Source organism: Pelophylax lessonae, assembly GCF_965119305.1.
Source record: "Pelophylax lessonae genome assembly, chromosome: 3".
NCBI lineage: Eukaryota > Metazoa > Chordata > Amphibia > Anura > Ranidae > Pelophylax > Pelophylax lessonae.
Genome location: NC_138770.1, coordinates 77,214,903 through 77,226,008, shown reverse-complemented (window position 1 = coordinate 77,226,008; position 11,106 = coordinate 77,214,903).

Sequence of the window (11,106 nt, the reverse complement as noted above, 5' to 3'; positions counted from 1 at the left end):
TGGTAGAGGTAGGCAAAGAAGAATTTGCTCCCCCGCCCCCATTCTGTTTCAAGTATGAAAGATGCAAAGTGATGCCAGAGGCAGACTGTCTCACTTAATTTCCCAGTGGGACGAAATCTCAGTCAGTCCTTGATTGAGAAGAGAAAATCTATGAAGGCTACAACCTAGAGGTTCTCGTCCAGTCCAAACCACCACACAAAAAAAAAATTGCAGTAACATCTCCTCCCCACCTGGGATATGTCCTATTAAAAGGAATCCAGAAATTGGTGTTGGTGGAACAGTAAGTGGTAGTGCCGGAAGTTTAGCTTTACCAAGGCTTTTTACTCCCATGTTTGTGGTACCCAAACCCTTGGAAATGTCATCTTATCATAAACCTCAGACTGTTTTAAGAAGTTCCTTTAAACTAAAAGTTTTCCATGGAAGGTATTTATGCAGTGTGTGTGTGTGTGTTTGTGTGTGTGTTAAATTATCTGAGGTATTCATGACTGACGTGTCTGAGTATTTTATGACTACTCTGGATCTAAGGGATGCCTACTTGCATGTTAAGAATAATCTGGAAAACCAGGCTTTCCTGAGATGTGTGGTCGTAACCCAGAATGGGGTCTCATTGGCAGTTCAGGGCACTCCCATTTGGTTTAGCAGCTAGTCCAAGTATTTTCACAAAGATCTGGCAGGTAGCTTATCTTAATCTCCAGCAGTGAAAAGGCTTGAATTCCTTACCTGGATGATCTACTAATCTTTGGCTCTTCAGCAATCCAGGTGAGAGACACCCAGGTGATAACAGTCCTGCAGATGCTAGGCTGGTTGGTCAGCATGGAAAGGTAATCCCTGGTTCCAGGCCAGGTTCAGACCTATTTAGGTTACAGGATAGACTTGCAGGTACAAAACTCTTCCTGCCAAGGGAAAATGTGGAGAAAGTTATCTCATTGTTAAAATGGCTAATGGGAGTCCCTTGCTTCAGGAGAGGGATCCTGAGCTTTCTGGGGCTCATATCAGCCAGCAGTTTGGGCACAGCTGCACTCAGACCTTCAATGCTTCCACCTTTTCTTCCTGGGACAAAAAGGGTTGAGTCCCTGGACTAAGTTTAATCCTTACCCGCTCAGGTAAAATATTCCCTAAAATGGTCAGTACCCAGCCATCTGGAGCAGGGCAGGCCCTTGGGTTAGTGGGGTCCTATGAAAGTCACCATAGACGCAAGCACCTGGGGAGGGGGGCCCACCTAGAGGAAGCCAGGGCACCTGGAACAAGGAAGTAGCCCAGGCTCGGAGCAGGGAGCCACAAGCTCTAAAGGCCTTTGCCTTCCATTTCATGCAATGAGATTCAGGTCTGAAACTCTATGGCAGTAGCTTACCTGAAGTGCCAAGGAGGTACCAGGTCCAGACCCCTCCTGGACCTAGCCAAGGAGATCTGGTCTGTCGGCAATTCACATAAAAGGGGAAGCAATTGGGGAGCGGATTTCCTCAGCCATCAACCAATAAGACAGGGAATGTGAGCAGATTTGGAAGCTTTCGGACACCAGTCCAGAAACTTGGCTGCTCAGAAATTTGCCAGCTTCAATAACAAGAAGGCAAGGAGATTTCTTCTTCCCCCTTGGAAAGAGTTGGAGGGCCCGGATGCTCTGGCAGTTTGCGTTAGCTTATGCCTTTCTCTAATCACTCGAGTCATACAGAAACTCAGTCGTTCCTTGGGCCTCATTGCATTTTGGTGGCCAAGGAGGGGGTGGTTCGCGGCTTTGAAGGCCATATGAGTGGCGCCTTCTTGAAAGCTCCCAGACCTATTCTCTCGGGGTCCAGTATTGCACCCTAGGCCGGAGTTCTTCCAGCTGACGGCCTGGTTAGTGAGCGCTAGATCCTTAGATTGAAGTGTTGCTCAGACAGTGAGTCACACTCCTGAGTGGGGAAACCAGTAACGAGCAAGAGACTCTAAGGTTTGGAAAACATTTTGTACTTGGCGTAGGCAGAAGCAGGTTTCTTCTACCTCTGTCCCCGTAATCTTAGATTTCCTACAAGATTGGGTAGAGAAGGGTATGGCGGGCAATACTCTTCGGGTACAAATGGCAGTTTTTTTTTATGGAATTTTTTCCTTTTGTTCCAGGTTGAGAATCTACAATCGCAGCTCAACTGGATGGGGGGGGGTCGCAGGTTAAACTTCTCGCAAGGGTGCATACGACCTGGCTTCGCCCTTAGTCGCGGCATTCCTCTTGGCCGACAGCACCTACATTACGATAGAGTTGTGGTCTGTCTGGAGTGGTGCCCATCCTGTTCTGGTGTGGTAAGCAGCTGTCCCCCCTCTTCTACCCTTGGAGGGTTTTGGGGGGGAATGTGGGCCCCTTCTGGGATGGTCTGACCCCCCCCCGGGTTTCCCTCCTTCTCTACAGAATCCCCCCTTCTCCCCCCTTCTCAGTCTTCTGCAGGCCTTGGTCCCCCCTTATCTGCCCCCTTTGGGTGGTCCTACTGTTGTAGGTCAGTCTAGGGTGTTGGGGGTGGGTGGGGGGTATGCCACCAGAGCTGGGACAACAAAACTTTGGGAGGGGGCTGGGCCTGGTGGGGGCACCATCAGGGCCCACCTTCCTGTTGGATCATTTTTAACTCCTAGGATCCCTTCTGGGAGCCACGTGGGGCTGCCATTTTCTTGTAGCCTTTTATGCTCCCATTCAGTGGCCATGTTTGTGTAGCCTCGGTGGCCATTTTTTTGTGGTTTCCGAATGCAAATGGTGACGGCCATGTTTTTGAAGCCGGATGGGTGGTGATCAGCGTTGGGAGCCCCTCCTCAGACCCTAGTGCTGATCCCTCACTATTTCTCTTCCTAAACTCTGCATGGTGTGCACCTCTGTGCTGTAAGTGCCTGATTGATGGTGAATTTCTTAATCTGATTCGGCCACTGCAGGTGCGAGTTACCTTTCTGGGTCTGCATGCTCAGATAGGATGATTCCTCTGCTCTTCTTGCCGCAAATGAAAAGGTGCTAGTGGATGCGCTGATTGTATCAGTCTGGGAAACCCTAAAGAAGGATGCTACTAACGCAGCATTGGAGGCACGGGTCACCTTTTGGCAATCGCAGGTCCTCCAAGGTGGCAAAGGTCCCCCCCCCCCCTTCCTACTTTCATTCACAATATTGTCCCAAAACAGTGAGGGTGCCCAAAATGCACCTTTGCGATCCCTGGTTTGGCACTTAGGCCGGTGTTTACTATTGTCCTGGTGTCGCAAGCTATGACTGAGTGGGCAAAACTTCTACACTGGGACCTGAAAGGGGAAAAGCTCCCCCTGCGCCTTTGCGGAGCTGGGTGGATCAGTTGGTCCAAGGGCTACAGTTTGACGCCTCTTTGGATGCGGCTCCCTTGTTTTCTAGACTGTCTGCCTCAGTAGTGGTCCTGCTGCGTAATATCTAGCTGAAATGATGGTCTGCGGACCATGCTTTTAAGAAGGCCTTATCCGAGCTTCCATTTGTGGGGGATTGCCTGTTTGGAGCTTCCTTGAATGACATCATCAAAGGCCTCACAGAGGGAAAGAGTACTCTGCAACGGGGTTCCTTTCCCTTGAAAGCCTGTGGAAGAAGATTGGGACCTTTTTCTTTTTAGCTCACAAGCGGCCTTTTCATCCCTCAGGGTCTCAACACAAGGGTTCTAAGGCCTCCATCTGCGGACAAGGTTTCCTCTGCATGAAGGGGGAGCCGTTACCTGTATCTGGGTTGGGGGGGTGGTTCAGGAACGCCTTTCATGGTTTCTGGATCCGTGGAAACTCCCTGATACAGAACAAGTGGGTCTACGAAGTCATTCACTCCTAAAGTCAATGATTACATGGCACTGTCTGATGTTGGTGGGTGGCACACCATGAGGGGGAAAAAGGTAAAAATATAGAAAGTAAAAAAAATATATAAAAGGATGAGGTGGAAGGGGGGGGGGGGCTTGAAAAGTGGCTGGAGCAAGGAGAGGCTCTGAGGACAGAAAGAAAGCAGCACCAGCTTAGTGAAGCATAAGGTTTATTGATACAAAAAACATTGTGACTTACTCTTGGGTAAGTAGAGGCCGGTACGGTAGGTGAATGATCATCAATCTTCTCCTGGATACTGTTGTGGAAAGGAGTGCGGGGTGCTGGTGGTGCATGGAGGCTGTTGTCTGGCAGCATGTCTGGTGGAAGACTCTCAGTGGGGCTCCATTTCCTGTCAGCCCGACATCAATTCCGGTGAGGCGGAGGGAAAGATGGGCGTTGCAAGCTTTCGGAGCATCCGTGCTCCATTAGGCGGTCCCATTTACCTACCAGCCTTTACTTAAGAGTAAGTTGCTACGTGTGTTTTGTATCAATAAACCTTATGCTTCACTAAGCTGGTGTTGCTTTCTTTGTGTTTAAGTCATTCACTCCGGCTACAAGATCGAGTTTCGATCTTCTGGAATTATTTTTCCCTTCCTACCTGCGCGTGTCCCCAGATCGTTTAGGGTATCTCTTTGGGCTTTTATTCAAACCTGTCTACAGTTCCCAGGAAGGAAGGCAAGGTACTTCCAATTCTGTACCTCAAGCCACTAAACTGCTTTGTGCGGGTACAGAAGTTCTGATTGGAGTTCATTTGCATGGTAGTGGTGACTCTACACCAGGGAGTTTTCCTTGCTTCCATCGACATCAAGGATGCCTTCCTTCACATGGGTGAGGAGCATTATCAGTTTGTGATGTTACCCTTTGGTCTTGCCTCTGCTTCTCGGGTCTTCATAAAAGTTTTGGCCCCCATTGTTGTGGCACTGGGGTACATCTATGATATGCTTTTGCAAGCAAGAGTCTCCTACTGCTCTTCTGGATAATTTGGAAATTAATCTGTGGGAGTTTGGTTGGATTATGAATCTTCGGAAGTCTGCTCTTGTTCCGTCCACCGTCTGGACTATCTGGATCTGACTCTGGACTCGGCGCAGTGGTTTTTTCCTCTGGAAAAATTCCAGAAATTGCAGGAGGAAATTCAGCTTCTGCTGTCCAGCAGACAGTCATCTTTATGTAATGGCACGTGGTTGCTGGGCCTGATGGTGTCTACCTTTTTTTGAGGTGGTTCTGTTTGCTCAGTTCCACGCAAGATCTCTACAAAAAAAGAGATCCTGGTAAAATGGAACAAGAATCCTCAGTCTCTAGACAATCTGACCCCGTTGAGTCGGAGTATGAGAGGGTACCTGGTTTGGTGGCTTAGTTGTTTCAGCACTTTGTCAGGGAAAAATCTTTTCTTCCCCTGTACTGGATGGTCATCACCACGGATGCCAACTTGTCTGGGTAAGGAGGCGTCCTCCGCACAGATTGTGTCACTGCTAAAGGCTCTGATATACACTGCAATTTTGTATCCCTGCTCGTGATGTGATCCGAGCAGCGGGAGGATTGTATAGGTGCAGACACCAACAAATGTGAGTTGTTTAATAAAACAATATTAGTGGTGGTAAAAAAGTAATACACAGTATCACGTTATGTGTGGCATCCCTTCCTCTTTTTTTCTATGTGGCTGTCCGTGAGATGAGATCCATCCTGAAGGGATTGGGTGAAGTGTAAGGAGAGAGGTTTCTATATTACAACCGATTTGCTGCTCAGGTGTGTTTTTCTGGTTTATAATTTAACCAGCTCAACTTCTGGTGAGTTTACCCAGGGAAGTTATATGAATACTGTGGTGGAAGAACTTTCACTCAAGCACAGCACTGAAAAGCACTTTATAATTGGATGATCAGCACTACTTTCACTTTTGTCACTGGAAGATTATAACAAGGACTTTTATTGATGAACTTTGTGTTTTCACTTATATTGATTGATAAGAAGCATGGCACTATATAAGCACTTTCCTTTGATGTATGCACTTTATTTGATGTAATTTTGATGATTTATTAATTTTGGTTTGAGCTTTTCACACTCCATTGATCATAATTTATATAGTCACATCAGTACTTTAATCAATTAATTTTCAATTTATATATATTTTTAACTTATATTAACTCGTATTCATATTTTGAATTATAACACACTTCTAATAGTAATTTTACACTCACAGTGGTTGTGCTAATTTTAATCCTTACCCTATATCCATATAGCTTTGCTATGGTGTTTGGCTGCATCCCTGTTTAAATTACTATTGAGTCAAAGCCTTTTTAATTTTTTACTACCCAAAAATTTTCTGTGCGCTCATTCCTTCCTTCTCCCCCTATCTATCAGAGTGCACTCTGGATTCTATAGGGGACCCCCTTTACATTCGATTGCAAGAGTCTCCTGGATGATCAAGTCCTTGCTAGTCTTCGCCGGCAAAGGAGTCCTTAACCAATCCAGGGAATGTATTTGTAATCCACGGTAAAGGTGATTAACTGTAATCCACCACAGGAATAACCATTAACTGTAATCCAAACAGAAAGGGAGAAGATAGGTTCCTGTACTCCACAGCTGGTAGCTAATCTAAAACTGAAAAGAGGGGCAAGGCTTTCTGGTCTGCCATGCACTAATCAATGCTGCAGTGTCCTGTGGCGACTGTTAAAGCTAGTGTGGCCTTCTGCTAGAACTGCTCTGCAGACCTGCCCTGGCTTAGTCTTGTAGTACAGTAAATACTTCAAATTGGATCTCTCACCCAGTGTGATGAGCTCTGTGTCCCACAGTCTACACCGTCAGCAACACTCGCAGCCTCTCAGGGCGTCCCTCCGCTCAAGCAACCACCGAGATCCTTCCGCACACCGCTCTCTCTGTCTCTGGTGTCTGCCCTCTAGGCCTTCGGCCTATCCTTCTCTGCACTCCGCATCAGCTCTCTTCCTCCTCACAGCGCGCTGTGCTCGAGGCAAGAGAGCGAACCTTGGTCCTGCCCCCTTTATAAAGACACTCCCAACTGCCCCTGCGAGTCCCACTGCTCCCTGGGAGTATAGTTCCATCACACAGACAATCCATGATTCATCTCCCATAAGTCAGTATTTTGAAGAAACTTTAACAGAACGAACAGTTTGAACAACACCAGCCTTGCGACCAGGCTACATGTACTTATCAGTAGGGATGGCCTGGCGGTCGGTTCGCTGCAAACTTTGCTCTTTCTCAGTCTGCCGATTTTGTGAACATATGGCGTTGTTTGCGGCGGCCATATTAGTTTACATTGGGGAGAACTTTGACCCATGACACAGCCGTCAGGTGAAATGGGACAGCCAATTAAGACATTTCAGCACATAGACATGCCCCCTACCCTATAAATAGACCTGACCTGACAGCCATTTCACATTCTGCTTTTTGTCAGTGTAGGGAGAGGTTGGCTGTGTGCACTAGGGACAGATTGTCAGTGAGAAAAAAATCGCTTTGTTAAGGTCCACAAAAGTCCTTTTAAGGATTGGTATAGGTGTACTATTCTTTGGTGTGCAGTGCACTTTATAGGGGTGTAATACACTTATAATATACTTTCTAATATAGAAATATTATAGTAGATTTGTATTGTGCACTGTGCAGCATTGTGACTGGTGTAGTTAGTGTTTCTGCAGCAATACTACAAACAGTGACGAAAGCACTTTTAAAGTATTATAATTGGTGTGATAGACCAGTGGCCCCCCAATACCACAGATTGAAGTGGGGTGTTATCTGAGTATACTTTTATAAGTGTATTTGTGTCCTGCAAAAATATTGCCTCTTTTGCTGTGTTAACTCTGCTACACACAGTGCCAAACTTACTGGCCAATTTTTTGTACAACTGGTGTGATAGACCAGTGGTCCCCCAATAGTGATGGATAAACATTGGCCGGGGCGGTTCGCGAACGTCAGCCGCAAATTTTCTCAAAAGTCTGCGAACCGCAAGTTCGCGGCGGGCCCCATTGACTTTACTGGTAAGCAAACTTTAAGACCTTTAGGTCATATTTGCAGCCACAAAAGACTTACTAGCTGTGCTCAAATAGTCCCAGCACATGGACAATGTCATAACAGAAGAATTGCAATTGGAAAAGTTGCCCTAAATATTTTTTATTTTTTTTTGTTTTTTTTACAGCAAAAATTTTTTTTAAATTTTTTTTCATAAATCAGCCAGAACTCACAGCAGCCGGTAAATACATGTCAAATACTGTACATATAGGGTCCATTCATACATCTGTAAAATGGGTCCGCATCAATTTGGGAGGAACCTTTAAGCCCCGTACACATGTAGCTATTGTCGGCCGAACGATCGGCCGTCTTTTGTCCGGTGCTGTCCTGTCGGCTGAAAAGTGCTAAAGACTGCACACGAATTTTGTCGGCCAACAACAGCCGACTGCAGAAGTGATGTCATGTGATGGTTAACTTTCCGTGTCTTTTTTCTTTTCTGAGCATGCCCACTCTTGCAAATCTGCTGTTTGTCGGCTGAATTCTGTACTGACTGGCGAACAATCGGCCATTCTGGTGACGGCCAACAAAAATTTTAAAGTCTGCACGCCAGATTCTGTTTGGCCGAAAAGTCGCAGTCGGTTGTCGGAAGCATCATACTAACAAGCCGACAATCGACCGATCGGACGGTGGCCGAATATTTACGGCCGACAATCGCTACGTGTGTACGGGCCTTTATAGACCTATTGATTTTCAATTCCAGTCTGAAAAAAATAGGCATTCACAGGATAAAGAAGTAAGTGTCGGCCATTCCAGGCCCCAAACATTAGCCCACATGTGTTTACCTGACAGCTAAGAACGTTGTATTCTGTGGCTGAAGTTACATTAGGCATTCACAGAAAAAAATAAGGCTGCAAAAATTTGGCATTCAATGGACATGAAATGCCTTTTATGCCGCTGTATTTAGAGAAGACAAGTACCAGGAATTGTTGTGGATGCATGGCGGTCTGGCGGATATTTGTGGCCTGGCATGAGGAATTTCAATGAAATATGGGCTACTGGTCACATGTGTTAAATTCCTCAGAGATCCATGCCTCATTCATTTTTATAAATGTGAGGTAGTCTACATTGTCATGAGCTAGGAAAGTGCGCTTATCGGTCGTGATTCCCCCTGCTGCGCTGAACGTCCTTTTGGACAGGACACTGGATGGGGGGGGGGGGGCAAGCCAACATTTCCATTGCAAATTGTGCAAGCTCTGGCCAGAGGTCAAGCCTGCCCACCCAGTAGTCCAGGTGTTCATCATTCCTCAGAGCGTCCACATCGGCCGTTAACCCGATGTAGTTGGACACCTGTCGGTCTAGGCGATCCGCTGGATCCGGAGTACAGCTGTCAAGGGTTCGGCTGAAAGAAGGATTTCATATCTGAAGTGACCAAGACATCTTCAATCCGCCCGCTTCTGCAGGCGCTGTTGGATTGCTACCCGCAACTGTCTCTCTGTGACTGGAAATTCCTCTGCCAGCGCACGCAAAAGCAGAATGCAGCATTTCCCGCAGCAAGGCCTGGAAGTGCTGCATTCTGACTGCCCTCTGTGGTTGTGGTAACATTTCCGCCATTTTTTGTTTGTACCAGGGTCTAAGTACGTTGCCACCCAGTACTGGTCCTTGGCCTTTATGTTTTTTTATACGGGGTTCCCCATCAAACACTGGAGCATGAAGGCCCCCCATTCGCACTAAACTGGAAGCGGTGTAGTGGCCTGCTTCCTGCTCATCATTCAGGATAATGTCGTCCTCCCTCCATCCACAGATAACACCAGGGATCCCAGAAAGGTTTAAAGCATGCTCTTCTTGCTCGTTCTCATCCCCCCCCCCCCCCGGCACCATCCTCCTCTGACTCCTCTTCAGACTCCTGCTGTTGACTAGTCTGAGATGGAGTAGCACCCACTGGGAATTCATCCAACATTGCGACTTCCTCATCTTCCTGCTCCTGCTCCTGCTCCTCGACAGCTTGATCAATGACACGATGGAATGCACACTCCAGAAAGAAGGCGTAAGGTATGATGTCACTGATGGCGGCCTGGCCGTGACTGACCAGTTTGGTGATCTCATCGAATGGCCACAGATGTCTGCATGCGTCCCGCATGAGCAGCCACTGGCGAGGTGAAAAAAACCCAAGCTCCCCAGAACCTGTCCTGCCGCAGAATTCATACGGGTAGTCGTTAGGCTGCTCCAGCAGAAACGTGCAGTTATCAAGCATATGCAACGTTGAGTTCCATCACGTTGGGCAGTCACAAATAAGACACCTGACGGGCAGGTTGGGTCGCCGCTGAATGTCAGCAAGGCAAGCCATGGCTGTGTAAGATCTTCTGAATCTGGCCCGAGATTTTCCTGGCCTGCCGCAAGATGTCCTGGACCCCAGGGTATTTGGCAACGAATCGCTGCACGACCAAGTTTAGGACGTGTGCCATTTTGCCCTGTTTCAGCGCGCTCAGCAGATTGGCACCGTTGTCGCACACCACTTTACCAACTGTCAAATTCAGCGGTGTCAGCCACTGATCTGTCTGTGAACGCAAAGCTGAAAGGAGTGCAGGACCAGTGTGGCTCTTGGCTTCCAGGCACAACAGATACAGCACAGCATGGCAACATCTCACCTGGCATGTGGAATAAGTTCTGGGGATCTTTGGCGGCGCAGCGGAAGAGACGGTAGCAGCGGAAAAGGAGGAGTCAGCCAAGGAGGGGAGGAAGGATGGAGGAGAAGAAGAGGCAGGCCTGCATACAATCTGTGGCGGTACAAGCAAATCTACACGGGTGCCACGGGTTACATGCTTGACGGCCGTCAGAAGGTTCACCCAGTGGGCAGTAAAAGTGATATACCTTCCCTGCCCAGTGGGCAGTAAAACTGATATACCTTCCCTGCCTGTGTTTGCTAGACCATGTGTCTGGTCAGATGCACCTTGGCACCAACACTGTGTGCCAGAGATACAGTGCCTTGTGAAAGTATTTGGCCCCCTTGAACTTTTCGACCTTTTGCCACATTTCAGGCTGCAAAGATAAAGATATAAAACTGTAATTTTTTGTGAAGAATCAACAAGTGGGACACAATCATGAAGTGGAACGAAATTTATTGGATATTTCAAACTTTTTTAACAAATAATAAACTGAATAATTGGGCGTGCAAAATTATTCAGCCCCTTAAGTTAATACTTTGTAGCGCCACCTTTTGCTGCGATTACAGCTGTAAGTCGCTTGGGGTATGTCTCTATCAGTTTTGCACATCGAGAGACTGAAATTTTTGCCCATTACTCCTTGCAAAACAGCTCGAGCTCAGTGAGGTTGGATGGAGTGCGTTTG